Genomic DNA, 27,051 nt, shown 5'->3' with positions numbered 1-27,051 from the left:
GAACTGACGCAGAGGCTTGAAAACGGATCCCTAGTTCCCAAGTCGGCAGCTCACTATTGTGCCACCTCCTCTCACACTGCACAAATGGGCGATAATTTTCCCATTTGTGCAGGGAAAAAAAACCCTTTCAGGTTGTGTACATTTGGGCGGCATTTGCCCTTGTGTGCCCAATATATATAGAATGGGCGGCACCGGCAAAGGTTCTGTAATTTTATGCAGGTGCCTTTGGCTCTGCTTAGACCGTGGTTTAAAATCAGGGCTGTCACTCATTCACAACGCAAACGTGCTACCCATGACGGCCCTGATTTATGACTTGACCTAGACCTAGACCTCAGTGCAATGAAGGCTTCTGTGCTCTCTCCTCTGACATGATTTTTGATTTCGTGTCTATGCAGCGATGAGGCTGTGGTTCCCAGTATTTGCATTAAAGGGGAGAACAGAGCAGCTGTTCGTCCATCCTTCATGGGATTTATAAGAAGAGATTGAAGTTAAAACACAGACTCTCTTCTGGCTGAGGAGGGAACTTGGTGGAAGGCAGTAAGTGATTAGGTGTAACAGCTCGTTGTGTAACTTAAAATAGAACATTTCACCAGGTTTATTGTGTGATTTTAAAGCTGCAGTTCCCCTCCACCCAAAATCCAGAGCACTCAACAAAACTGCACAGTCCAAACTACATAATTCCACTTCGTGTCACAAAAATACACTCCACATATTTCGAATCCGCTCCAAAACACATAATTACACTGAACAAAGTTCAGCTCTGTAACGTGTCCTAATTACACTCCACATAATTGCACAAATGCCACATAATTCAACACAACACAATTCAACTCTACACAATTCCATTCTGTCCCACAAAATTCCAGTTCGAGGCATATGGGCTGCAGATGGTACATTATGAATAGATCGCCATCTGGTGTTGGGCTCGGATGATTGCACTTTGTTTTTCTCTTGGAGAGTCTTTTGTATCTTGGTGACTCCTCCCTTGGTTGGTAGTGCGCATGGGCATCGGCTCCATCCTTAGATTGTTTTTTTCCGCCATCGGGTTCGGATGAAGATCGAGACGCTCCAGATCAACTTCAGAAGAAAGTGATTTTTCGGCGCGTATTCCCTTTCCAATTCGACGGTATTGTTATCGAACGCGTTCATTTCCATTCCGACGCGTTACAAATTCAAAATAGAAGAGAAAAACTTGGATCTACGTCGAAGAAAAGGAGGCCTTTCTCGACGCAGTCAAGCCCGGAGTCCATGGAAAGGACTCCATTCAAAAAATGTCCAACGTGTGGTGCTAAGTTCCCACACAAGGACCTACACGAGGTGTGCAACCTCTGTCTATCGCCTGAACACGAATCCAGGGACTGCGAAGCCTGCGCAGCATTCTCCTCCAAGCTAACGATTAGAAATCGCCGAGCTCGAAGACACGAGGTTTCCAGAATGCAGGCGGAGGCGATCCCGGAGCTGTTCGGAGACGAACAAATCGAGGAAGAAGAGGACCAGTCGGGGTCGGAAGGGGACCAGTCGGAGGTTGAAGAACTCTTCGAGCAACAAACCGTGAGTGACGACGTCCCCTTACCGAAAAACCGACCCCGTGCGGTAACGACCCCGCCCTCGGGCCCGGTCAAACCGCTGAAAAAAGTTTCCGACGCCCCGCCCTCGGGCCCGGCAACGAAACCGAAACTGAAACCGAAACACTCGGACTCCCACCATGTCGGATCCGAGAAAAGGGCGACATCGACTTCGGCACCGAGGCTACATACAAAGGAGAGCTCGGTATCGAAACATTCCATGTCGAAACATAAATATGATTTATCGCCCAAAAGACACTCGATACCCAGAAAGTCGGAATCGAGCAGACATTCGGTGTCGAAAACAACAAGATCTGACGATCGAAAACAAAAACAGCTCTCGGAACCAGGACCCTCGGTACCGATTCAGGAGCAACAGACAGATCCCAAACAAAAGATCTTGTTTATTGATCCACAAACTGGGAAAGTGGTCACGAAGAAGAGAAAGAGTGAACAGTCAGAAGATAAACCTCTTCCTTCAAAAAAGAGAACAATGGGGACGAATATAACTCCTCCTGCTTCTCCTCGTCCTAGAGTCACACCCTCTTCTCCTATTCCTCACAATAGGCCAAATATTCCTACACCTTCCACACCAAGACCAGCTACACCTCAGTCAGATGTAGACAGTGATCTAGGGGAGGGAGAACCTCAAGGGGATGACGAAACTATCCCAGATGAGGAGGATCCATGGGAAAATTATGATGTAGGGTTAGATGAGGACAACGACCCAGAGCTATATCCATCAAAGCCTTCACCACCTGATGATAACACAGGTTTTGTGCAGCTCATTAATAGGGTAGCAACATATCACAAACTAGATATGCATACAGAACCTCAAATAGAGGATTTCTTATTAGAGACTCTACCTAATGCACAGAGAACATCAGGTACTCTTCCTATGCTGAAGGGTCTTCTTACTCACACAGAGGAAATATTCGAAAACCCAGTGAGAGCCAGGGTGTTAAACCCAAGAATTGATAAAAAATACAAAGCGGCTCCAAAGGACCCAATATTTATTAGAGGGCATGTACCTCTAGACTCGCTGGTGGTCTCAAACGCTCGTAAAAGAGCAAGCTCATTATCTACAGGAGAGGCTCCTCCACCAGATAAAGAGTCGAAGTTAATAGATGCATCAGGCAAAAGAGTAGCATCACAGGCAGCGAATAGCTGGCGCATAGCCAATACACAAGCACTACTCGCACGTTATGACAGGGCACATTACGATGAGTTAGAAAAACTTCTCACACATCTCCCAAAAGAACATCAGAAGAAGGCAGACCAATTAATACAGGAAGGTAAAATAATAACTAATACTTCCATTAAGTGTGCATTAGACGCAGCAGACACTGCAGCAAGGTCTATTAACACTAGTGTCATGCTAAGAAGGCACGCATGGCTTAGAATAACAGGATTCAAACAAGAAGTACAAACAGCCCTACTGAACAAACCATTTGATCAGAAGACATTGTTTGGTTCAAGCACAGACGAGACATTAGAAAAAATGAAGAAAGATACGGAAACGGCTAAGTCAATGGGAGCATTGCAACAGCCAACACACAGAGGTTCCTTTCGTAGATCCACCTATAGAGGGGGCTCAAAGAACACAGGAACGAATCAGCAATCCACATCTTTCACACCAACATCACCCAGAGGTAATTCAAGAGGCAGTTACAGAGGTAACAACAATAAGGGTAGAGGCCGCGGAAATAATAACAACCGCAACGCCTCAACACCAAAACAGTGACTTCATAGAACTCCCCCCAGACCACATAACACCGGTCGGGGGACGTCTATCACAGTTCCTACCTGTCTGGGAGAACATCACGTCAGACAAGTGGGTGAGACAAATTATCCAACATGGTTATTGCCTAGAACTCACAGCTACCACACCAAACATCCCCCCCAAACAGCGTCCAATGAGTCAAGATCATCTGACATTGTTAAGAGAAGAAGTTCTAGCACTTCTACAAAAGCATGCAATAGAGAAGGTCCCAAAAGATCAACAAGGAACAGGAGTATACTCTCTATACTTCCTGATCCCCAAAAAGGACGGGTCCCTAAGACCAATATTAGACCTCAGACCTCTCAATGCTTACATAAATTCGGAGCACTTCCACATGGTCACGCTCCAACAAGTACTCCCTTTACTGAAGAAAGGGGACTTTCTTTCTACACTGGATCTAAAAGACGCTTACTTTCATATCCCAATTCACAAAGCCCACAGAAAATACTTAAGGTTTGTGTTAGAAGGACAACACTATCAGTTCAAAGTCCTTCCGTTCGGTGTCACAACAGCACCGAGAGTTTTCACAAAATGCCTAGCTGTGGTGGCAGCACACCTAAGAAGACAACAAATACATGTCTTCCCATACTTGGACGATTGGCTAATAAAGGCCAAATCAAAGGAAGAATGTCTTCACAACACACAGAAGACAATTCAATTGCTGCACCACCTAGGGTTCACGGTGAACTACAAAAAATCACACCTGCAACCAAACCAGATTCAGCAATACCTGGGGGCTACAGTAGACACAGAAAAGGCAATAGCATACCCCAACCCAATCAGAGTACAGACAATGGTCGGGTTAATACAAAGATTTCAACCACAACACTCACTACCAGCACGAGTGTTTATGCAACTATTAGGCATGATGTCCTCCTGCATACTGCTAATACCACATGCCAGACTACAAATGCGCCCACTACAAGAGTGTCTAGCGACACAGTGGAATCAGGCTCAAGGTCAGATTACAGATCTGGTGTTGGTAAACGACCGGACGTATCGCTCTCTGAAGTGGTGGAACACAGAAAACATTTCCAAGGGACGGTCGTTCCTAGAGCCAATCCCACAAGTAATAATAACAGCGGACGCATCGCTCTCCGGATGGGGAGCGCATATGGACAGATACACAGTACAGGGGAAGTGGAGTGTGCAGCAAAAGAAACTGCACATCAACTACCTAGAACTATTAGCAATATTTCTAGCACTAAAAGCTTTCCAAATGCAAATAACAAGCAAAGCAGTCCTGATCAGAACAGACAACATGACTGCAATGTATTATATTCAAAAACAGGGGGGGACACACTCTCTCCAACTGTCCAGACTAGCACAGGACATATGGAGATGGGCCATTCCTCAAAAGATCTACCTGTTAGCGGAACACCTACCAGGAGTTCAAAATCAAATACCAGACATCCTAAGCAGACAGTCAGAACAAGTACACGAATGGGAGCTGCACGACCAAATACTACAGCCATTCTTCCAAAAATGGGGGCAACCAGAGAAAGATCTGTTTGCCAATCATCAGAACGCAAAATGCAAAGAATTCGCATCCAGGTACCCACACCAAAGGTCCCAGGGCAATGCACTGTGGATAAATTGGTCCAACAAATTTGCTTACGCGTTCCCTCCTCTACCACTAATTCCATTACTGGTTCGGAAACTGCAGCAACACTCAATGACAATGATACTAGTGGCACCCACGTGGGCAAGACAGCCGTGGTTCACCACGCTGCTACAACTCTCACAAGTACCACATCAAAAGCTAAGGTTATTACCCATGCATCTTACACAGAACCATGGAGAAATAATGCACCCAGATCCCAAACAACTGAACCTAGCGATCTGGCTCCTGAGGTCATAGAGTTTGGGTATTTAGATTTACCACCAGAATGCATGGAAATCATTAAACAAGCAAGACGTCCTACCACCAGAGCATGCTATGCAGCAAAATGGAAGAGGTTTGCTATACACTGTAACAGTAAGCACATCAACCCTCTGGACGCATCCACTAAACAAATCATTTGCTATTTATTACACTTACAGCAATGTAACCTAGCATATACCTCTATCAGAGTTCATCTCGCAGCCATAGCGGCGTACCTACAAAACAGGCAACATCTGTCACTGTTTAAAGTACCAGCAATTAAAGCTTTCATGGAAGGACTCAAAAGAGTCATTCCACCAAGAAGACCACCTTCCCCAGTCTGGAATCTCAACATAGTGCTTACCAGACTAATGGGGCCACCCTTTGAACCTATGCATAGGTGCGAAATACAATTCCTCACATGGAAGGTGGCCTTCCTCATAGCTATCACGTCACTTAGAAGAGTAAGTGAACTGCAGGCTTTTACGATTCAAGAACCATTTATGCAGCTACACCAAAATAAAGTGGTTCTTAGAACAAACCCAAAATTCTTACCGAAGGTTATTTCAGCATTCCACATCAATCAGTCTGTGGAATTACCGGTTTTCTTTCCAAAACCACAAACAGTAGCTGAAAGAGCCCTACATACACTGGATGTTAGAAGGGCTATATTGTACTATATAGAAAGAACACAAACTTTCAGAAAGACAAAACAGCTATTTGTTGCGTTTTCTCCCACACATAAAGGCAATCCCATCTCCAAAGCGGGCATTGCCAGATGGATTGTAAAATGCATTCAAATATGCTACTTAAAGGCAAAGAGAACATTAACTGTTCCTCCTAGAGCTCACTCTACACGTAAACTAGGAGCATCTATGGCATTTCTGGGAAACATTCCATTAGATGACATATGCAAAGCGGCTACCTGGGTTACACCGCACACCTTCACAAAACACTATTGTGTAGATGTGCACACAACACAACAAGCTAGAGTGGGACAAGCAGTATTAAGAACATTATTTCAGACAGTTGCAACAGACACGGGCGACCACCGCTAGGGAGAGAACTGCTGTATAGTCTATTCATAATGTACCATCTGCAGCCCATATGCCTCGAACGGAATATGCTACTTACCAGTATGCATCTGTTCTTGGCATAGAGGGCTGCAGAGTGGTACATGCCCTCCCAGCCTCCCCGGAAACCTGTGTCTGTTCCAACATTATCTTATTTAGATACACTTACATGGGCACTCTTATCTGTATTCTACTATACTACTCCATCTAACCCTACTATGGCAAAACAATCTAAGGATGGAGCCGATGCCCATGCGCACTACCAACCAAGGGAGGAGTCACCAAGATACAAAAGACTCTCCAAGAGAAAAACAAAGTGCATTTATCCGAGCCCAACACCAGATGGCGATCTATTCATAATGTACCACTCTGCAGCCCTCTATGCCAAGAACAGATGCATACTGGTAAGTAGCATATTCCTTACACAACACATAATTCCACCAACACACCTCAAACATCCAATCCACACCACACAATTCCACATCATGCCACATAATTCAACACCACGCCACATAATTCCTGATCCAGCACACAATCACTGATCCAGCATTTCCCATATTAGTTTACTTTAGGTCTTTTAGCACACTTTCTTTATCATAACGTTTCAAAAAATACAAACCGCAAACACATACTCTCCTCCTCTTCTTTCTGTGTTTTCTGGGTACACAAGGGCACCCCCTTTATGGGTCTGTAACCTTTTCTCCTCTTTGTTCTCTCTTTCTCACACACTCTTTCTACTACTTTATGTAGAATTTTTTAGAGAAATCGCAGCGTGGGCTTAAATGGTTGAACCAGTATATTAGTTCCCATGAGTGTTTAAATCTTAATGCTCCACTTTTCGTAACCCCACTGCTATAGAAGTCACACTATATGAGAAGAAAACTTCTCTTCGAATAAAGATATAATTAAAAGGAGCATATATTCAAATATAGTACATTTATAGATTATAAACAATATCAAATTCATGTGAAAATTAAAGTGCGGGGAGTCTTGAAATTTCTTTTCTTCATATAATCTTTATTTTCATTTCCAATCAGAAGCATAATGCCCAGCCAATGTGTTTCGTCCAATAGATGGACTTCATCAGGGTTGTGAATCAGATCACAAAGATCAGCAAAGCAATCTACGAATGTGGAATCTTGAAAGCCAGGAATCTCGTGCCCAAAGTATCGTCCATCTAACCGTGGACTTCATATGATACCGGCAGGGATAGAAGGCAATATTCCTTAGAAAATCCATAAGACATTGGTACGATTGGAATATCGATGCATATTTATATAGATCACTAAACTTGTTTGGTGATTTACAGGAGCTGTTTCCAACTTGGATATATATTATTAACAAGACGTCACAAGATTCTTGGCTTTCAAGATTTCACATTCGTAGATTGCTTTGCTGATCTTCCTGTGATTTACAACACAATTAGCTCTAACTTTCACAAATGCAAGACTGATTGCATTACAAATGCTTGTTTGAATTTTGATGGGACTTTGGGCCTAATTCAGATCTTGGCGGACAGGTTACTGCATCACAACGGTGACGGATATCCCGCCCGTAAAATATAAATCTCGTAGGATATAATGGGATTTATATTTCGGCGGAAGGGATATCCGTCACTGTTGTGACGAAGTAGCACGTCTTCCGAGATATAACTCAGACCCTTTATCATATTTTTACACATTTGTTTCAAGATGCCTTTAAAACTGAAGGTGTTCTTCAAGACTTGCTGTTTATTTAATATCATTATGAATGTTAGTGCTTTGTAAAGTAAACAGCAGCCTGGTGCTGCTGTTCAACCAGAGGCCACATTTAAAGGTCAGGAGGGCCGCATGTGGCCCCCAGACCGTAATTTGAGTATCATTCGTCCATGCCCATGCACTTTACTCTGTAACACATCGCTTTATGCTCCTGCACTCTATGCCAATCCTCTATACCCCACTCTAATCTACTCTGCACCACTGCACTCGGTCTATGCACTCTACACCAGTTTACTCTACGACATTACTCTCTATGCAACTCTACGCAACTACACTCTACCCTTCACTACTCCACTCTACGCCACTTCACTCTACTCTGAAACATTCTACTCTACGCCACTGCACTCTGTGCCACTCTACTCCACTCTACACCACTCCACTCTATGTCACTTTACTTTACTCTGAAAAAATATATTCTATGCACTCTATGCACCTCTATGCAACTGTACTCTACCCTACACCACTCCACTCTATGCCACTTCACTCTACTCTGAAACAGTCTACACTACTGCACTCAATGCCACTCTACTCCACTCTGCGCCACTCCACTGATTGCCACAGCACTCTACAGAACTGCACTCTATCACTGCACCCTATCCAACTGCAGCCTACGCTGCATCATTATACTCTATTGCATTGCTTCAAATGCCGCCCTGCTACACTTCAGTCTGACACTCTACTCTGCAACAGTGCACTCTTCGCACCTCTACTCTGCACTACTCCACTCCAGGCTGCTCCACTCTATTCCACTGCAATCTATGTCACTGCACTCAATGGCACTATACAATACTCTACAGCACTCTACGCCACTCAACTCTACTCTGCACTCTGTCCCACTGCACTCTATGCCACTCAGATCTACTCTGAGTCACTGCACTCTGCATCTTTCAATTCTATGCCACTCCACCCTGGACCACTCTTCGACACTGCACTCTACACCATTCTACCATTCTACTCTGCATCATTCTAATCTGCACCACTCCACTCTGCACCACTGCACTTTACTATGCACCACTCTAATCTACGTCACTCCAGGAGTCTTAACCTTCGTTAGAGTTTGAATAAAAATGCACAATCCGGTTTTTCTCTTTTTTAAAGTTTTTCACAGACTAACTTGGAGCGTATTAGAATCATCTCATTTTCTTGGTTCTTAGGACTAGTTAATTTTATTCCATCCATGTTTTTATTGCTTCTTAGTGTGCCACTGGGCTCCGAGTCTTGGATATAGGTGGCCTGGAAGAATTGCTGGCAGTCACCTGCATACTTCCATAAACCCACTCCATTTATGTAAAGGTACATTATACACATTAGGTAGGTATTAGGCTAGTGCCATGAAATGCACCACAGAAAATGTTCATTGGTCTAGCCTCACTTGTTGGGATCGTCATTCTTGTGTAATGATTTTTCATAAAGGATTCAAACCATGTCATTGCCACTCCTGAAACATTCCCTATGGTTTATAGTTTTTCGAATAGGTTGGCCTCCTCTGTATGCCACTGACAGGTCCAACATCACAACCAGTGAAGTATGGCCCTTGTCTGCAGCTTCCATTAGATGGTCGTTGACTTTCAACAGTGCCATGTCGGCAAGAGATCTCAGTGAATTAAATGTTGCCTCAGACATCTGTCGTGACTCGTCATTCCAGGGATGCTGAATTATTTATCATTAAAGTTTGTAACAGTAATACCTGTTATTCACAGAACGTAGAGGCTGCAAAAACTGCATGTGAAGTGTTATAAATAAGCTTGAGTAGCAAAGAAGTCTGAGGTGTATTGTTTTAAATCCTTCCTGATATGACCGTTGTTTTGATTCCTGTCTCCTACGTTCATTGTTTCTAATTCTGCCTCATTTTGTCATTGTTTTTAACTGTGGCTATTGGTCATTATTTCCTGTCGACCCCCCTATAATCATGATTTCTGATCCTGCCTGAGTGCTGTTGTATGGCATTACAACACAGGTTTTTACCACACGTGCCATTACAACCCTGTTTTTACAACGCAAGTCGTTACAATGACTTGCGCTATAAGCGCTGGATAGTGGAATAGTTTAATTTTCTATTCCAACTCCAGCCCACGTTAGTAGGGAAGGTGTTGGAATAGAAAATTAAACTATTCCCTATCTAACAACGCCCTCCAGCGCAAGCCGTTGTAGCGACTTGCGTTGTAATAGCAGCGTTGTAATGGTAGCGCGTGGTAATACCCGCGTTGTAAAGGCTGTTACCACCTGAGTGCCACACATTGTGTTTAAAGGAAGTACGTTAATTTTGCCTATCATTTTAACATGAGATGGAGGTGTTCATTCGCTCTGGGTTGTGCCAAGGTTGTGAAATATTTAGATAAAGGATATTCAGAAGATGGTGAGGCAATTTTTCCCCCAAGACATCAACCATCTTGCGCCAGCCCTAAAGCGCATGAATTGATGACTCTTGGCAAGGCACATAGCAATATAATTTCCAAGTTTTTTTAACAATTCATAAGTATCTAATGAAAGGGTTGTATAATTACCCAGCTATATTTTATGTTTTGAAGAAGTCCCAACTTTTACCCCGCTCCGCGATATTGAATTTTCTCCCTTGAAAGGGGGAGTCAGCTGTTCTGGGAATTCAAACCCCTGAACTAGTTATTCAGATCTCGATGGTCAATACATATCTCATGAGCCATGTGGAATTGTGGAGAAATGTGATTGGAAGGTCATTGAACCATTTAATTTGCCTGCAATGTGAAACAACAGAACTTGACATAGATATTGTGTGAAATACTTTATTTGTGTTTCGTTCCATGCTCCAATTTGATAATGTCCTGTGAAAATAAAAAGAAAACAATACAACAATAGAATGCTCACTCTCAATTATGATAATATCTAGTGTGCTTTCTAGTATCATGCATTATGCAGCCGTACGAGAATTACGTCATAGGCAGAGAAGGCTATAAATATGCTCTTCTTTGGGGAACTGGAAGCTTGATTCACAGTCATAAGAATATTGTAGAACAGGCTGCCAATGAACATTTGTGTGATGTATATTTTGAATTATAACTAGTAGCAATCCTAGGGTTAATTATTTTATTTTATTTATACATATGGCTACTCAGAAAGGAGCTGTTTGTTCTAGCACCAGCAAGAGTCGTAGAACTACTACTAATGTAAATTGTGCTCTGTATTCTATGTTATAGAAAACTCAATTGGAGTTCACAAAAAATATCATGCCTTCAAATAGAAAGACATGTTTTGAAAAAAAAACTTAGCTGGGGTTTAAAAGTTGCTTTGTTGTCCTCGTTTTTTCTTGTTCATTATGTCTAGGGCAGGAATAGATACAGTTTGGAAGGTCAGCTCAGTACAGATTTAGATCTTGGCAATTGTTTCAAAACCTACATTAAAATACATGCGTGTTCTCTGGGGATTTCTCTCCCAACACCCTTTTTAAAGTGTATTTTTAATTCAGCAATGTCGTACCACAAATATGGATTGGAAATAGGAAAGGCGTTAATTTGAAATAAAATAAATGCTTCTTTAAGCAGCCGGTATAACACCATCCAATTACACTTTATTAAATAAATGTTTGTTTGAATTTATTTTACAACAAAATCTAATCCGGGAGGCTTACATTCGGTGCCATAATAGATTGTTGGGCTGTTGAGTACCATCCGTGGACAGATGGCACGAGAGAAGCCACTGCTTTTCAGTCTGTTCATACTAAAGTATGAACCCATTAAGTTATCAGATTTCTATTTTTGAAAGATGTCGGCCACTGATTCAGTTATAATAGGGTTCTGTTAATCCTAAAGTAACAGTTTTATGGCTTTAATTCAATCTCAGAATGGCAGATTACTTATTTCATATTCCTTTTGGAAAGCTCTTAAAAACTAATATTCTATAGTGGTGGGTGTTCTGCCCACTTTATCTGAACTGAAATTGATGTGACTTGTCATAAGTAGGTTGCTTTAAAATGTAATATTGCTTAAGGCAGTGCTTAACTGCTGTGCTGCTATTGACTTCTAGACACAGTTGCCCTATTTTGCTGAGCTATTCTTCAGAAAAGCGTTCTGATGTTCCACCTCACAAAAACAGCTCCAGTATTCAAAATCGAAAATATATGACTTTAACGTTGAGCTCTTCTGTTTTGCATTCAAAATGTGCCTTTTGCTTTACTAAACATTATACTAACCCGATCACCCTTAGCAGATGATACTTTGTCTGAAACATTTAAATGTAGATCTTTCTGTTCTGGTCCTGAAATGGAGTTGATGTTTTTGCAATAATAAAGACAATTTTGAGGGAATAAAGTATGAACACACTTTATTGTTTGCCTTTTCTTATAACAATCTTTTATTTTTTATTGTGTGCGTACGAAGTGCCTGTTAGCTGTTTGTTGTTCCCTGTTCTGCTCTGTACAGACTGTTTCTTTGCTCCTTTGCCCTGCTGAAGCAGTTTCCGTAAAGAGTATATTTTTAACATAAAGGATACGTAGCAAAAACAAAAAATAAAAATAAAAAATAAAACCCAAGCCAATATTTTGGCAATCTTGTCCTTGTTTCCAGCGTCTTCAAGTTGTGTTGCAGATATCGGGCCAAATAGGAAGGCGAGAGAAAACGGTCTCTGTAAATTAACATTTTGAAAGCCCAGTGCTGACCAATGTGGAGCACTCACAGGCAGTCATTGCCCCATTCTTCTGCATCTCCTGCAACCCTGTACTGAGCTGATCTGCTTTCATGGATTGGGGAGGGTTTCAATCTGTGAATTTTCCCTACTTTCAAAACTGTGAGTGTTTTACGCCTTTTTATGTCTGACATGGCAGCACAGCTATCTTTAAGAATTTATGTGATCATCAGAAAAAGTGATTTAACAATCAGTACAAAGAAGGGAGCTTTGGCTCCACCCACATCTGATCTTCTTCTCTTCAAGCGTTTGATTGGGCAGTAGTTGTTTTAGTCAGAATAAGAAGTAGATCTGTTTCTCATAACTGATAGGGATATTTTTGAACACAGAACCTGTGTAGAATACAGTTAGATGTGGATATGCATGGTGTTTCCCCGTGACCAATACAATAGGAAAGGTTTTATTTACATTGTGAAGTCTGTGACAAATAGAGTAGGGTGGGGTTTTACGCTGTGAACTCCTTGTCAAACAAGATACAGAGGGAATTAACATTATGAACTCTAATAACTGCAAGTGGATGGGGCATTATTCTGCGAGCTCTCTAAAAAATACAATAGGAAGGCGTTTTGCATTGTGGCTCTGACAAATGCAGTCGGATGAGGCTTATAATTGTGAACTCTGTGAGGAATAAAACCGGAAATCTAACATTGTTAACTTCATGACAAACAACAAATGAGGAACTTCTTAACGTGCAGCAGGGATGAGTTTTATGTTGGGAAATCTCTACCAAATGCAACAGTAAAGGATTTTGATTTGGGAATTTTGAGAAATAAAATTCGAATGGGTTTTACATAACAAACTGAGAGTTGCACTTTGAAGGGGTTGTACACGGTAACCATTTGATAAATGCAGTAGAACATATCAGATGAAGTGGATTTACTTGCTGAACTATCTGACAAATACAATAGGGAATGGTTTACATTGTGAAAACTCCGACATATGCATGTAGGAAGGAATTTTATATTCTGAACTCTGGCAAATGAAATAGGAAACATGTTTAGTTTGTGAATTCCGGCAACTACAATAGATAGGGCTTTACACTTTGAACTGTAAGACAGCTACAGTAAGAAAGTGTTAACTTGACAAACACCAAAGGAAGAATCTTTACCGTGTTGAACACTGAGCGACCTTTTTGCATAGATATCTAGTTTTGGAGGTCCTGCTTAGGACTTGGTTTCATTGTATACAATCATAATTCTCTGCTTAGTTTTTAGTTGTGTCTAAATTAAAGTCCTTTTATATTATTAAGATTAAAAGCACTAGCTTGATATTGAGTCATTAAGAATTATGCTCTTTGCAAGTCCTTTCATAATTATTTAGCACCTTTACTTGCTTAAATTCACATTTTAGGCATTCTTTTTTAATTGTGCTATAGATGCTCACTTCCTGGATCTTGACGCCCTATGAGATGGTGTATGTTTTCACAATACAAGAAAAGGTTTTGGCATTTTCACAAGAAGTATATTTTAATTGTTACATGTCAGGTTATAAACTATTTATTGAGATGTGGTGATTTCTAGAATTAGTAAAAACAACTCCTTCCTGTCCCTGCTCCCATTCTCAGTTGCCTCAAGGGCTCAACACCACCATTTGTGGTATGTCTTGCAGGGAAGCATCCAGTGAAAAGCACGGGCCACAAGTGGCAGAGAGGTATGAAGAGGCTGCTTCCAGACTGCAGGGGCAGGGTGAACAACAGAAAGGAAAGATCACGGAGCAGGACGGGCTAGGCAGATGGGGGTTCTGGGAGCAGGGGTGGCTGGTGAAGTTTGAGTGTAGTGTGACTGGGCTTAGCCTTTGGGGTGGAGGGGGGACCAGGACAGCATTGTTTAGGAGGCTCTTCGCCATTACCTGTGCAAATCTTTAAAACAAACAAAAAATAGGATAGAATGATGCAGTGATAGCAGGGGTGTCGAATTTAAGACAAGATCTACTTATCCATGGGACAGGTTGCTTCATAAATCTACTTGCCCTGTAACAAAATCCACTTGTCCCTTTCGTGCCATGTAGTGTAGCACTGATATAGCCTATCTGATTATGCCGGGGCTCATACCAGAGTAGTGTTTGAATGCAAGCAATTCCCTTATTTTGCCACCTTTCCACAGATCTACATACTGGGGTTGAGGTAGAGGTAAACAACAGTTGCCGTATTGGAATGCCTTTTGAGTATGTGCAAACCTACTAACTTGCAAGTTTTAAGGGTTTTCACCAGCTCTTCTCTAATCTTTTCCCATACTGAGAAAGGTTAAAAATGTACTCCTGACAAATGCAGACGTAAAACTTCTTCCAGCGTTGGGAAAAAAGTGGTTGGAGGGAAGGTGAACTTGCAAACTCTCAACAGATTTTTGCATGAGCAGATCTACCCATGCATGTTTACTCGTGCTAAAATGCAATTTGCAAATATTCTAGGACTAAGAGTTCTTGACCTACATCTAAAAAATTATTATGAAATCATGAAAGCCCTAAAAATGCATTAATGCAAGGACATATACCATGGGTGCATTTTTGAGACTTCTTTAATAATTGAGCTTTTAATACAGCCTTAGCCACTATACTTATTTCTTGTGCCAAACTAACCCTTGCCAGGGCCTGGACTGACCCGGAACCACCGACGGTTTGGAAGTGGTGGACTCTAGTAACAGAGATACATACCATGGAGCTAGCCCTAGCAAATCTTAGGGGAACACGCTCACTGATCAAATTTAATAGAAACTGGGGTACCTTCCTGGAGTAAAACTTTATTTAAACGTTGCATATTTGTTTATTTCTTTTTCTCTCTCTTGTTTCTTTTTTCCTTGCAAAGAAGAATATGTTTATAGTTTGATTTTGTAACAGGAATTTTATTGTCTCCATATATCAAATTATTCGGTTTACAATTTATACACTCTGTACATGCATGAAACCATTGATGTATTCTCTGTCCTCCTCTGTTTTTTTTGCTTCTTTCATGTTAGCCGGCTAACAACAATAAAAATTTAAAAAAAAAAAAGGAACTGAGGTATGGGTAGAAGTAGTGGTTTGCATAGGATCACACAATTTGTTGGTGAGTGTAAGTTACAAGCATATGCTTATGACAGCTACACTGGGTCCATGTCTACAGTTTTGGTTCAAATGGAATCCTGTATTTTCTGTTGTATTTAAATTTAAGATATTGGGCACATTCCTTTAGACTGTATTGACCAATAAGTGGAGAGGTAGTATGATAACAGATGACTATGCTCATAAAGGAATCAAATTACATTGAAGTGATATGTTACCATTAAAGTTGCCTCATGCTTGAAACCAGAAAATAATCTTATTATTTTTAAATTAAGTATGCAATAGTTTAATTTTGCTTACCTGTATTCCTGAAAACAAAATAAAATGCTTGTGGAGCATACAATAAAAAAAAATAATTGAGCTCTTAATTCGGTCTGGTGTTAATGAGGACCTTTTGTGTTTATTAACATTGAGGAGTGGATGTAGCCTTATGGCTAGAGCGGTCGACCTCGAAGCTGGGGAACCAGGTTCAAGTCTCAGCAATGACGCTCAACATCCTGTGATTCTGGGCAAATCACTTAATCTCCCCGTGCCTAACAAAAATGAATGTGTTCTTGTGTAACAAAACTGGTGCTTTGTAAAGCACTCTGATACCCGGTATCTTCGGGTCTAGTTCGCGCTACATAAAACTCAAAACATTTTTTTTTTAAATTCTATCTGTCTATTGGCTGCCTTTATTATGAGTGACAACTTTCTGCTCTTTCACAGGGAGTATATTGCTAACAAAGTAGTTTTGTTCAGTGCCAGAAATAATGTGGCAATGTGTGCTTTTTGAGACCAAACTTTTTTTTTTTTGCTTTTTGACAATGCTTGTTATGATGGTGAGGGCCCGCAGCTCCCATGCCAATATGATTTTACAAAAACCATGCCAAAACAAGACACGCATTGACAAAACCAAAAGGCTGTCCACCAATATCAGACCTACTGATTTATCTAATTCTTTTTTTTTATGTTGAAACTGGTTCAACCGATTTTCTATTAGGAATATTAGTTTTGGAAATACTAGCATGCATTTTATAAATGATGCTGCAAAGAAATAATACCTAACATGTTACAGTAATTTAGCAAAAAAAAATTCTAGGTGCATTTTTTTGTCAACATTTTATTTTGAAAGCAAATAATTGCCTGTCTTGCTTTCAAGCTTCTGTGAATATTTGCATCCAATCAGAGAGCATTCAGGAAGCAATATACATAGCATCATACTGCTAAACTTTGAAAACGTGTGTACACATGTTTATACTGAAACCGCTGTCAGTAGTGCAGTCCAAGCTTACATTTCCTTAGAAAGCTCACACTAATATTAAAGGCTTTGCATTATTGAACCATAAATACTTGTTTGAACAGCACTGACATATGAGCACAAAAATTAACTTAACTTTACAAATGCCCTCCCCTGATCCATAATTTGGTACTGTAAATTGGTAGCCAAAGGGTTTGTGCTGCAGGGGTTTGGGCCTACTTGTCCCTAGGACAAAATACACATGAAAACGTGTCCTTGACGCCGAACAGTATGTCTTGGGCATCGGGCTATAGGAATTTCACACCCCTTCTGATAGTTTTTATACATGAACCATTAGTGAACTACTTAAGAGGCAAGATGGTTGCCATGTAAACCCTGTACATGGCACATATTATTATAGAGTAACATTATCAATACCTTCGGGTCGAAATCTTGTAGTACCTATATAAAAACTGCAGAAAAAGGAACAAGAGTTAAAAACAAACCCTTTTGTTTTGGATACATCTTTATTAGCTTTTCTCATGTATGCATCCACCGCTAATACAGTTACATAGGATACAACTGTATAGCATAGTGTCTCTGCTTGTCATTACTAATGTATAACAGTGTAAGAGTTTAGTACCGGAGTCATGTGTTTTACAATTTCTCATTCATATATGCATTGGTGATCACAACTTAAGGCGTGGGTTGCGTACGTTTTACAATCTTGCAAGATACATCTGTTATAACATTAAAAACAATACTCTATATACTAACAAAAGTAAATGTTGGGAGAAGAGCGATATGAGTGAAGTCTCTGCATTATTATACCTCTCATTCCACCCCTGTAACTCTAACTCTCACAATCTTCTGTGTTGCGCGGAGGACTTATTAACGCTCGTTCTCTCTGTAGAAACGCTCAAAGTATTAATGACCTGATCATGCATACCAATTTAGATTGGCTCTTGGTTACGGAAACATGGCTGAAACCCTGGTGTAACCCTGACTTAGCTGTAGCTCTTCCTCAGAACTTCCTGATACAGCGTTTGGATAGGAATGAACAACGGGGGAGAGGTCTGGCCATCATTTATCATAACTCACTTAAGTGTTCCATCCAGGAATTGACAGACATTAAAGGGGCAGAGGCTTTGGCCTTTTGTCTGAGTATTCATGACTCTTACTCCTTCTCAGGTGCCCTTATCTACCGCCCTCCTGGGCCTCCCACCGAGTTCTTAGAAAGCATAGGTGATGTTCTGAGCAATCTGGCGCTCAGATTGTCCCACTTTACGGTATTAGGGGATCTGAATTTGCACCTGGACTCCCCCAAAGAGCCAGGAGTAAGCACTTTTACAGATATTATTAACATTCTCGGCCTCACTCTCCTTAACCGAGAACCCACGCATACTGCAGGACACCTACTGGATTGTATCTGCTCTAATTCAACTAGACTAATGGTTAAACCCCCCTGTCCTCTAATTTGGTCCGATCATTATTTCATTCCGTTTGACGTTGTATTGAAATCCAAGGTCTCGGTAAATACGATAAAGAATAGAAGGCCTTCTAAAAACCACAAACCTAACTGGAAGAAACTCTCCAGTAGACCTGACCTCGTAGATATGTTAGGTCTTATCATAAGGGCAGCTCGGAAAAACCACATCGCGATGCAGCTCACCAAGGCAGGAAAAGATTCAAAAGTCTTATTTAAGATCTTGCAAACTTTTACTAAGCCTGGGGCATGTGAAACCGTTGAGGTTGCATCTCAAGACCTATGCGACGGGATCTCTCTATTCTTTATGAGGAAGATGGATGTTATCTATGCAAAAATAATGACCTCAAAGAATACTGAGGCGACCGATCCCAATAGTCTTCTCCATAATAATACACAACACAAGCCTCATGCCAGGTACCTAAAGAACTTTCCCCCTATCTCCTTAGAGGAAGTCACTGCTCTAATGACTGAGATTAAGAGTGGCAGCCCCGAGGACCTCATCCCTGCACGCATCATGCCCATGCTGGCGGAAGTTCTGGGCCCAGAAATACAGCAGTTAATCAACATGTCATTAAGTACGGAAGAGGTCCCGAGGGACTGGAAAAGGGCACTTGTGAGACCGCTGAGGAAAAATACCACCATTCCTTGGACGGAACTCACTAACCTGAGACCTATTTCTCTCCTTCCCTTTATGGGGAAAGTGATCGAGAAATTTGTTAATAGACACCTGTCCAATTATGTTGAGGAGACAGACAGACTGGATCCATCCCAGTCAGGTTTCAGGCCGAGACACAGCACCGAGACCACCTTGTTGTCAGTCGTGGACGATCTACATATGTTCCAGGATAAAGGTTACTCTGTTATCCTGGTTCTGTTGGATCTGTCCGCGGCGTTTGACACCATGTCACATGACATCTTGACCACCAGGCTTATTAACATCGGCCTGGAAGGTGAGGCCCTAACGTGGCTGAGGAGTTTCCTGACAGACCGCACCCAAACTGTCACCCTGGGTGCCTATCGGTCAGAGGAGTTGGAGATCTCGAAGGGGGTGCCACAGGGCTCCTGTTTGAGCCCTACCTTGTTTAATATCTACGTGGCCCCCCTAGCGAACATCATGAGGTCCTATGGGTTTATCCCTGTGTCTTATGCAGATGACACCCAACTCCTCTTCCCTTTTACACACGTCACCGATGAGGTCAGGAACTCCTTCTCCCAGGGGATGAAGGCAGTGGCCCACTGGATGGCATCTAACTTCCTGCAATGTAATGTTGCTAAAACGGAAGTGATGCTGTTCGGTGAGGCCAAACTCCTCTGGTCCCCTGATTGGTGGCCACAGGATCTGGGACCAGTCCCGGAGCCTAAACAGGTGGTAAAAAATCTTGGTGGGCGCTTGGACCAGGAGCTGTCCCTGAAGCAACACAGTAATCAAGTGGTGAGCTCCTGTTTCCATGTCATCGGAATGTTAAGGAAAGTGTTTCCCTTGCTTCCTGACTCTACCAGAAGGACGTTAGTGCAGGCCTTGATGTAGAGACGTTTGGACTACTGTAATGGGCTGCTTCTATCAACTAATGAGGGAGTAATTGCCAGATTGCAGGTTGTCCAAAATACTGCGGCCCGCCTTGTGCTAAACCGGCCCCCTCGCACTCCCTCTAAACCCCTCTTGAATACCCTGCATTGGCTTCCTGTCAAGCAAAGGGTGAAGTATAAGACTTGCTGCATAATACACAAGTGTCTTCAGAAGAAAGGCCCTGGGTATTTGATTAATAAATTTCTCCCCTATAAACCTTTACGTCCTTTAAGATCCAGTGAACAAGCTCTGTTGCAGGTCCCAAGAGCAGAAAAGACCAGACAGGGTGGCAGAGCCCTCTCAATTGCGGGTCCAACGCTGTGGAACAGCCTCCCAGTTTCTTTAAGACTCTAAGGAATTTCTTCCGTTCAGGAAACTACTAAAAACCTTTCTATTTCAAAATTGTTAGACAAGACTTGTACTCACTGTATATGTGTAGGAAGGTTGCCAAAGGCGCGGAGATACTCCTTTGGGAGGTGATCCTAGCGCGTTATAAACCCGCAAATAAATAAATAAAAGCACGCCCGCTCTTACGGATGATACTTCCACTGATAATCAAAAATTCTGCGACTGGATAGCAACTGCTGGTGCCTTATTAGGTTCAACTGGCAAAAATACTTCCGGCATCACCAAGAGCAAAAGGAATGCTCCGTGGTTCTCGCCAGACCTGAAATCAAAACTAGGGGAGGTGAGAACACTGGAACGAAGGTGGAGCAGGAATTATGATGTCGCCGCCCGTAACGTCTATAAATCAGCCAGAAGGCAATATCATGCAGGGATCAAGTTAGCCAAAAAAGCCCACTATTTGCAGGCCATATCTATCGCGGGCACTGGACAAAAGGAAATTTTCAAAATAGTAAATGATTATACAGGAGATTCCTCCGTCTCAGGACTTTTGCAATGCGATTGCTGACTATTTTGAACATAAGATCTTGGACATCGTGAAGACCTTCCCTCCGGTATCCCCCATTCCAGGGAATCCAGAACAGACAGAGGGGAAGAAGTTACTTACTAGGTCCCCTCGCCTGGACTCATTCGATCCTGTCTCCCTTGATGATACTTTTAAGGCCATTTTGGTCAGTAAATCTGGATCTCCTTTTGATCCCTGCCCACCTTCAGTCCTGCAGACGTTAGTAGAGGTGATTAACCCTACTATTAATAACATCATAAATTCATCATTAGCCACAGCAGAAATTCCCAATGAATGGAAGCTTGCTGCAGTCAAGCCTCTCCAGAAAAAGGCCCTATCGGATGTGACCACCCTCTCCAACCTGCGTCCCATTTCCTTGCTCCCACTGGTATTCAAACTGGCGGAAAAATTCGTGAATAGCCAACTCACGAATTTTCTGGAGGAGAATAACATCCTGCACCCAAACCAGTCAGGGTTTCGGTCGAAACATTCCACCGAGTCTGCCCTGCTGTTTACAGCAGAGACCCTACGAATTGCCATGGACCAGGGAAAGAAGGCTGTCCTGATTTTACTCGACCTGTCGGCAGCCTTCGACACGGTCTCACATACCATCTTAGTGGACCGGATGGTTACTGCAGGAATAGGAGGGGTAGCTCTGGCTTGGCTCAGAAATTTTCTTAACAACAGACGCCAAGTCACAGTCCTGGGCCCATTTCAATCGGAAGCTAAAGTCATCAGCTCTGGGGTCCCTCAGGGCTCTAGTTTAAGCCCTATACTCTTCAATCTGTACATGGTACCCCTGATTGAGCTAATTGCGTCATTCCAGATTAGCACAATATCGTATGCTGATGACACGCAGCTCATTCTGGTGTTGGATAAGGAACTGCCTGGTGCAGAGGAAAACCTGAAAAAATGCCTAACGGCTACGTTTGAGTGGATGACTAACAATCATCTCAAATGTAATTCCGGTATGACGGAAATCTTGCCGTTTAGAAATCAAAATCTGTTTTCCCCGAAACACTGGTGGCCTGATGATCCTGAAGCCCCCCCCAGTACCATCTCTTCTGCTTGAAACCTGGGCATCAAATTTGACGACCAATTGTCGTTCAAACAGCAAGCGGTGGCCGTAGCTGGCATGTGTTTCCACATAATTAAATCTTTGAGGAAATTTTTTGATCTTCTTCCTCTGACAGCCAGGAAAACGGTGGCAGTTGTGCTAATAACTTTGAGGCTGGACTACTGTAACAGCCTATATGCTGGAGTCAATAAGTCCATACTCCATAGGCTACAGATGGTCCAGCACGCAACTGCCCGGTTAGTACTACGGTGGTCGCGTAAGTCATCTGCCTCGGCCGCACTTAATGCGCTTCATTGGCTACCAATCGGCAAAAGGATCTTATTTAAGATCCTCCTGATCACATTTAGAGCCTTTCAACAGCAAGGACCCAAATATCTGTTCAGTGGCTTTAAACGGTATTACCCTACCCGCTGTTTGAGGTCTGCTGGCCAGAATCTGCTAATAGTCCCCAGATTTAAGTTGTCAACTAAAGGAGGGAAATCTCTGTTTGTCCTGGGAGCTAAGGCCTGGAACAAGCTTCCGTTGCACCTTCGATCCATGTCCCATGAAAGTCACTTTAGGAAATTCTTAAAAAGTTGGGTGTTTTCCCTCACAGATGTTGCGTGCAGGGCACTAGTGTAAGGTATGTGTTCACCGAATGGCTTCTTTCCCTCCAACCTATTTTCATCTGGGTTGGCTGAGCGCCAAGATACTCCTTGGAGTGGTAGGAGCGCTATATTAGTGTCCATTACATTTACATTTACATTTATGCCCTCCTCACTACATTAGCCCTATGCAGGGGATCTCAGAATGACTTGGGGTCAATTTCAACAAAGGTGTCATTAGTATATGCAGGTAACCTGGGTGTCCAGTACATTGCTTGGGGGGATCGTCTAGCGACTCTTGCCATATTTGTGTGATTTTTATTTATTTATTTGAAATGTTTTATGTAGCTCTGGCTAGACCCGGAGGTATCAGAGCGCTTTACATGAGATAGGACATTGTTTCAAAACATTGTTATATAGTTACATCAGTTACAATTACAGTTGCAATTACCAGTACATGCTTTGGAGAAAAACGTGAGCTTACACAATAATATAAGCTATTAGCGCGTAGCATATCCAAGACACACGTCATATGAGGAATGGAAGCACGTGGGGGAAAGGGAGACAGGGGAGTGAGTAAACTGGACTCTGAGGAAATACTAAATAGATATCAAATGTGGCTAAATAGGGGCCATCTTGGAGTGGTCAATGTTTAAACCATACAACACATGGACGAATGACATGGACATATAATAAACAATAAACAATAAAAAATACGTGGGCAAATAAACAATAAACAAAAAACTAAAATAGACAAAGAGGAACACAGATTAAATTAATACACGAGTGATGAACTAGACAAAAAAGAAAGAAGAAATCAAAACAGGAGATTAGACAGCAGATAAAGCAGCATACCTCCACGTGAATACGTGGGGGCCATCTTGGAATGGTCAGTGTTAAAAACCATACAGCATGTGGAAAAACAATACATAAGAGGAAATGGAACTCGTAGTGATAGGAAAAGGATAATAGCGATTAAGTGAAAAATTGCAAATAGGAGGACTGGGTATAAAGATGTATAATGGGCACTTCGGTGAAAGGATTGAGTTGAAAGAATTGTGGTAGAAGAAAAGCAAAGATGTTAGGAGAAAAAGAAACTGCAAAGATGTGTGAAATAGGATATGTGAAGTGGACAGATTAAATGAAGACAAAAGAAACTGTCAGATCATGCCGATTTAGAGAAAGCAGCTGAATTCAACAGTCATTAAGATCATTCGGTATAAGGGTGTCCAGAAAGTTAATCCAAAACAGTTCTCGTAGAAGTAGGTGTTTCTGATTGTTTATGCCTTCGCAAATTTTCACAACTTCTAATACCAGATGGCAGAGTTATCTGATGTTCTGCTTAGACTTTAGGAAGTGCATAGCGATGACTGATTTCTGGTTCATAGTTCTGATGTTGAGCTTATGCTCATTCAGCCTAGTTTTCATCTTGCGTTCTCTTTTTCCAATGTATCCCAGTCTGCAAGGATTTTTCAATAAGTAAACCACATTTTTGGTGTCGCATGTGGCTGTTACTTTGAGTTTGATTTTATTGCCTTTAAGTGGGTGTGTAACAAGGGTTCCTTTGATGATGTTGTTACAGTTGAGACAAGGAATGGTGCCCTGATTCTGTGTGGTGATGTGGTTCAATGTAGGTTTAGAGAATAAATCGCGGATGTTCCAGCTACATTCATATGCAAACAGAGGTGGCTCAATGAAGATCCCTTTGAAATCCGGCTCTAGCTACTACATCGACCAATGCTTTAAGATAGTTTTCCTGAATTTAAAGCTTTGTTGAGAAAAGTTTTTAACCATATCAGTCCCTTCTTTTTTATTGCGCTGAGTGGGTGTAAAAAGGTCTTCACGAGTTCTGGAGCTAGATCTAGTCAACGCAAGGTCAAGAAAGTTTTGAGGATATCCTCTATTGCTGAATCGTTTGAGCATGTCAGTGGTGTTTGTGGATAGTTTGGTAGGGTTTGAAGTAATCTTTAACTCAAACGACTTGAGAATAAAGCAAATTTTTTTTAATGCCTGTTGATGGAAGCTGTTGTAGTGTAAAAGATTGTTGTGATCAGTGTCTTTAGTCTGTAGTCACCCAGCTGTTGTGACATGGAATAAGGTAAACTGCACTGACCAGGATGAGTGACAATAAGCCCAATAAGGCCTGCACAAGGTGCTGCGACATGATTAGTTTGACATCATCTCAGACTGTCTAGTAGGAGCAAGGACATCCAGAATCAGTAGTAACTTCACTGCCTTCATAGATAGAAACCAACCGGCAGCAGCAACAACATTTCTTGTAGGTGGGGTTGTTGCTATATGAGGGTTGTTTTGAAGGCTTTAAAGTTCTTTATCACCAGCTTCTTGGCAGGTCCAGGCTTGCTGCTGGCGAAGCTGGAGACCGTAGCGGACTTGGTGAGGCCATTGGCGTGGTGCCCACCGGGGGACAAGAGAAGACTCTTGCTCTTCAGCTGCTGCGCAGTGCATGAAGAGGAGGCGACAGAAGGCTCTTCTGCCCTTTTCACATTGAGTACAATAAAGTCCAGCGAATCCTCAAAGCACAGCCGCTTCTGGATGTGGTTGACCTGGGAACCGGCGGATCCGGTGTGTCGTGGAGACGAAATGGGATCGCACTCTTCCTTGTCACTACTGTTGTTGAGCTTGTGTTGCGGGAGGTGTTACTCAGTCATGCCTGTGTTGGGCCCTGACAAAGCTTTGAGTGTGACGATTGGGACTATACCCAGTTTTGTCTCTATGGCAGTAAGGTATGCCATCCAGTCTGGAGTATTAGTTGTGTTTGATCGGCTCGGGCACATGCAGTGGGCAATTTGTATTTCGGCTATGAGGGCTCTGCGCAAGTCTTGCAGCCAACCTGAGACGGGGGGGGCGGCAGGCGTGCCTTAGGTTAAAACAACCCCTTACCCTTAATATAAGAAAAAACAAACTGATGCCCAATTACTAGCTAATTTATACTAAGTGAAACGAGAAAACGTAGCTAAATCAAGGCATCTTCTCTTAAATTGTGTGATCTTAGGCAAATATTTTACCTCACGAAACTATTTTCCTTCATTATGGCGTATGAAACCACTTTCAAATATATGTGCTCTGAATACCAATTGTTCAAAACCCAATTGCTTTTCATTTAATAATCTATGACATTAATACGTCTCTTTAAAACAATGCACTTACAAGTACTTATTGGAGTGATAGTTTTTAGGTCTCGCCTGAGCCAGCGCATGCACTGCTCTGCGAGACATTTAGTAAGCAGGTTTTTGAAGTACTACCAAAGACTTTTGCCGAGCACCAGCGAGCCGGGCACACCCCTCCCTCTCCCCCACCACAGAGCGCAACTTGTGCGCGCTTTTCACCCCTCTCACTCTCACACGCTCAGCCACCATCTAGCATTCATCTCGCTCTCCCATCCCTCTATGCACGCCCCTCCCCCTCCCCACCACAGAACGCGTCTCGCACGCGCTTTTCAAAAGTATGGTCTACCTACTAATACAACCAACCGTTTTGAGCAAAGAGAAACATTTTTCAAGTACAACGCATCTTTTTTGACAGAGCGTAATGTGAATCATTGGTACAACATTGCTCTACATTCGAGAAAAGCTGTATGCAGGCAGCTTGAAACACTTATGCCTCTCTGCTGCATGTTCCCCTTTCGTACGACTTCCCTCTCGCCCCGGCTTCCTCCTAGGTGTAAAGGCCCGGGCTGCTCACCTGCGGCATCCTTGGATTTGCTCATCTTAATTTCACCCTCTGGCTTGGGGAACAGCCTTCAAACCACCCCGTGTTTAGTCAACAAGCGCCAAGCATGCTGGGACCAACCTACACGGCCCTTGACATGATGCTTATTCCTAGCCATTTTAGGAGGGGAATAATTACACACGGGCCACTGTTGAGACGTAACACTGCCAGGTTGCAAGTCTGCGGCAAACATTCGTGGGTTTGGTTATTGGCTGTCCACCGGAGGTGACGGCATTGCACTCATCCCCCCCCAGCTTCCACCCCCACCCCCGTATGTTGCAAGAATCTAATACTTTAGAAGATAAGACGAATGAAGTAGCCATTTTATAACTATTAGTTTATCATTGATCTGTTATGTTATTATATGGTTCAGGCTCACTGATAATTTATTTTGTTGTCCAAATCTAACATTTTATTTTAGTATAACCATAGCTGCCAAGGTTTCAGATTGCTGTGTGTGACAGTTCCACAATTTCAGTGTAATTGAGTGACATTTTAACAACTATGAGTGACACTTTCTCGTGAGCAATATTAAGGAATAAAGACGGTGTAAACATATAATTATCAGAAATGTAAACCAATTTGAGCAATGAGAAACTCTAAGAAGCTCTCACAAGCATTGACATAGCCAATAGGTCTCACCTTTGGGACCTTTTAAGTATTTACTTATGCAGCACAATATCCTTACTGCAACAACAGTAACTGTTGCATGGCTAAACACTTATAAGGTCTCAAAAGCTAGAC

At 42.3% G+C, this 27,051-nt stretch overlaps 1 protein-coding gene across 2 annotated transcripts in view; it reads left to right on the top strand.

Annotated features, from left to right (window-relative positions):
- Window positions 1–27,051, top strand: part of CCDC88A (coiled-coil and HOOK domain protein 88A) — an 865,879-nt gene that overhangs the window by 86,589 nt on the left and 752,239 nt on the right. The gene's annotated exons all lie outside the window — the stretch shown is intronic.

This window comes from Lissotriton vulgaris, chromosome 6 (genome assembly GCF_964263255.1).
Source record: "Lissotriton vulgaris chromosome 6, aLisVul1.2, whole genome shotgun sequence".
Classification (NCBI taxonomy): domain Eukaryota; kingdom Metazoa; phylum Chordata; class Amphibia; order Caudata; family Salamandridae; genus Lissotriton; species Lissotriton vulgaris.
The sequence above is the reverse complement of the archived record's forward strand: the minus strand, read 5'-3'. Positions and strand labels throughout refer to the sequence as shown.